Below are 3,574 nucleotides of genomic sequence, written 5' to 3'. Positions count from 1 at the left end.
CTAATAGGAAACATATGTCACACTCAAATTAAGAGATTTGAGGAGGGTTCATTTGCAAGGGAAAGAGTTCAGAGTTGAGGGTGGAGATAATACAGGACTAAGGCCAGCAGAACCCAGGCCAGCAGAATCCCCCCAAAATTTGTATCTTCTTGAGGGCCGGGATAAGTCCACCATAGCAGGAACACATGCATAGTAAGGAGTCCTTAACGGATCCTCAATAAATTTTTAATTGAATTGCAATAAAATGGAATTTAAAAGCTGGAAAATATATTATAAAGCAAGGTTGACCTCGAGCAGAAAAGTTAAAGAATGACTTCTTCCAGTGCAAATACATGAGTCAGACAGAACAGCATTTGAGTTCTGGCTTTGCCATTAGTGAAATAGGACTTGTTTTTGTAAATATTAAAAGTCTGAATATAAATACGTCCCTAAATTGTGTTCCCAAGCTTTCCATCTCTGGCCTGAGTCTAGAGGTTTACTGTCCCAGAGCAAGAGAGAGCAGTCACTTGCCCTTGTTTGCAGGACACGTTGCTGGTGGAGTAGTTAGAACATAGTAGGTAGAGGTCCCCTGACAATGTAAACAAGATATTCTTGCCTGCTGCTAAGACCTGGAGAGGGAGACAGTAGTGCCAGCTCCTTTCAACCCTGATGGGCTGTGGGGAGAAGGGTAAGAGAGAAAAGAGGGGGGCACGGACAGACACATGGATCTTGATTTCCTCTCTTCAGAATTTAGGGCTCGAGGGAACTGTGGCATTAGATGCACTGAGGCATATGCTGATGATAGGGAGACACACGTGTTGTTTCTCCGTTTTAGGACTCTGAGATGCGTTGTCCAGAGGGCTGCCACTTGCTAACCTAGCAGTTCAGCCCAATCGGTCAGACAGAAGTCTTGAGGTTTAGCTTTCTTTGGGGTATGATTGAGGCCCAGAAGTTTCCCCAAACCCTAGCCCTTCCTCAAAGTCAGAAGCCAGCAAGTCTTCCACGTGTAAGGTACCTACCCTGTTTCCCCGAAATTAAGACCTAGCTGGACAATCAGCTCTAATGCATCTTTTGGAGCAAAAATGAATATTAAGACCCGGTCTTATGTTATGTAAGACCCGGTCTTATGTTATAGTAAAATAAGATCAGGTCTTAATAGCAATTTTCAAATAAATGTGCTGGTGGAAGACACGTTTGCACTTGCATTTAATTTGGGCCTTGTTGAGGTATCCAGCCAGCGCCACAGTTCTTTGGTCCACTCGAGAGAAGCTTCCTTACAGTTTTACAACATCTATGGTTTAATGAAGCCTTCCCATCCTCACTGCCTTTCTTCTTCTGGGGGACAGAATCAGACAACTGAGATCAAGGACAGCTTATCTTTCCAAGTAAAGATTTCACCTCTCATTGCTACTTCACCCTTCCCTTGTTTCCATATAACAGGAGGTAGGAATGTTCGGCCATATTTAGGCCAGGAATAGGAACCTTCGTATCTTAAAAGTCATCTTGTCTTGCTTTGTACCCTGTACCTGTTGGCTTGTGTTTGCCTTGGGCCTGGAGAAGCTGCCTGGAATGTAGAAACCATCTTATCCTGTTTTGCTTTCTACTTTGTCTATATCCTAAGGGCTTGTGATCAGCATGCCTAGGTGGGCCTGGAGGGGGCTGGGTTGTCCAGATGGGGGCCAGGGTGTGGAGCCAGAGGCCTTGGTTATATCCCAAAACCGTTTGTTGCAAGAGACAATGCAATGAAATCCCCCTGAAGCACTGAAGGGGGAACAACCTTGTTTACCCCCTCCTATAAAACTCCATACCCCTTTCTGCTCAGGGAGGTTATGGTTTTTTCTAGCCTGACCTCCCGCAGCTCAAACACGCCAAATAAATTCTAATAGACCAACATTGGTCTCCTGCGACTCATTCCTCCGGCTGTGCCTAACAGAGAGGGCTTGTGAGCTGGCAGAATGGGACAGGCAAAGAGTTAACAGGAGCAAGCTTGTGAGTTAGCAAGAATGTGCTTAAACATTAACTGCTTAGCTCTGAATCCCCTGGCTAGCACTGCACCTGCAAGCTGACAAGAACCTTACATCCATGATAGGTGGGAACAGAACAGTTTCCAATCGCAAGGGCAATACCCCAGAAGCTGACATCCATCATAGATGGGAACAGTTCCCAGGAGAAGACAATTGTAATGGCAGCCCTCCTGCAAGCTGACAAGCACGCTACATCCTGCTTAGAAAAATATAAAACTCAAGCTAAGCAGAAACCTGCCGCAGCTCTTTCTATCAGACTGCCCCGGCAAAACTCCTTTTGCTAGTTCCAAACAGAACTCTCTCTCTTTTCGACTTTCAATAAATCTGTTCTTACTCTTGTAGAGTTTTGTGAATGCTTTCACGTTCTGTGAACCACCAGGGGTTAGTTCTACGCCAGGACAAGAAAGAATGTGGACTTCCTTTCAAGCCGAGCATTTGGGTGGTGGGTTCCCATGCGCATTCATGCATCTTGACAAGTGTTATTTTTGTTCCGGGCCCATATACCCCAGCCACGGCATGCTGTTCATCTGCAACTACTACAAGGTGTTCAGGTTCTATAAATCCAAGTGTCATAAAAACTTTAAAAAGAAGCACGAACCTCGCAAGTTTAGATGGACTAAAGCATTCCATAAAGCAGCTGGTAAAGATTGGACAGTGGATAATTAGATTGAATTTTAAAAACATAGAAATGAACCTGTCAAGTACCAGTGAGAGTTGTGGAATAAAACGATCGATACAATGAAGAGAGTTGAAGAGATCAAACAGAAACACCAAGCTAAATTTATAATGAGCAGGTTGAAGAAAAATAAAGAACTGCAGAAAGGTCAGGACATCAAAGAAGTCAAGCAAAACATTCATCTCATCCGGACCCACTTTACATGCCAAGGAAAGCAACTGGAAAACAAAATGGTACAGAAATTACAACAGGATGTGGACAGGGAAATTGTTTATGAAAATCTTAACTGTCTGTAATCATTTCTGTGAGTACATTGGAAAATCTCCTTTAGAGACTTAGAACATCTAAGTTTGATTTTTTTACATAAGGTGATTCAAATGAAAACATGATTTAAAATATTAATATATGTCTTCTACATTGCTCTCTGCAAAACATCAGATATTGTGGATGCCAAATTGCATCTCAATGTTTCACTGATGGATGTACAAGTTGTGATAAAAAATACAGCGAATTTAAATTTAAAAATTTATTACAGTAAGAGACACATTGCCATTAATCCCCCTCAAAAAACTCAGCTTCACTTCAAACACACTTATCCTATCATTCTTGCCACTTTCTGAAGTGGTTATGGAAGTCCTTTTTCGTGAGTGTCTTTACTTCGTCCTCTATCATGACAATGTTCCATGTCACACATCACTTCTGGTACCTGGCAGTTTCTGTCAAATAAAAACATCATACTGTGTCCTTATCCACCTTATTCACCAGATCTGGCACCGTGTGACTTCTGGCTCTTCCCCAAAGTCAAAATGACTATCAAAGGAAAACATTTTGAGTCAATTCAGGACATTGAGGCAGCCACGACAGTGCAAGTAAAGACACTCATGAAAGAGGACTT

At 42.7% G+C, this 3,574-nt stretch overlaps 1 pseudogene; it reads left to right on the top strand.

Moving 5' to 3' along the window:
• Nucleotides 1-2,465: 2,465 nt before the first annotated feature.
• On the top strand, nt 2,466-2,975 carry LOC109457478 (putative ribosome biogenesis protein RLP24 pseudogene; annotated as a pseudogene).
• The last annotated feature ends 599 nt before the right edge of the window (nt 2,976-3,574 follow it).

This window comes from Rhinolophus sinicus, chromosome 3 (assembly GCF_057876585.1).
Source record: "Rhinolophus sinicus isolate RSI-liver-muscle chromosome 3, RSI-T2T, whole genome shotgun sequence".
NCBI lineage: Eukaryota > Metazoa > Chordata > Mammalia > Chiroptera > Rhinolophidae > Rhinolophus > Rhinolophus sinicus.
This window is presented reverse-complemented; position numbering and strand designations above follow the sequence as displayed.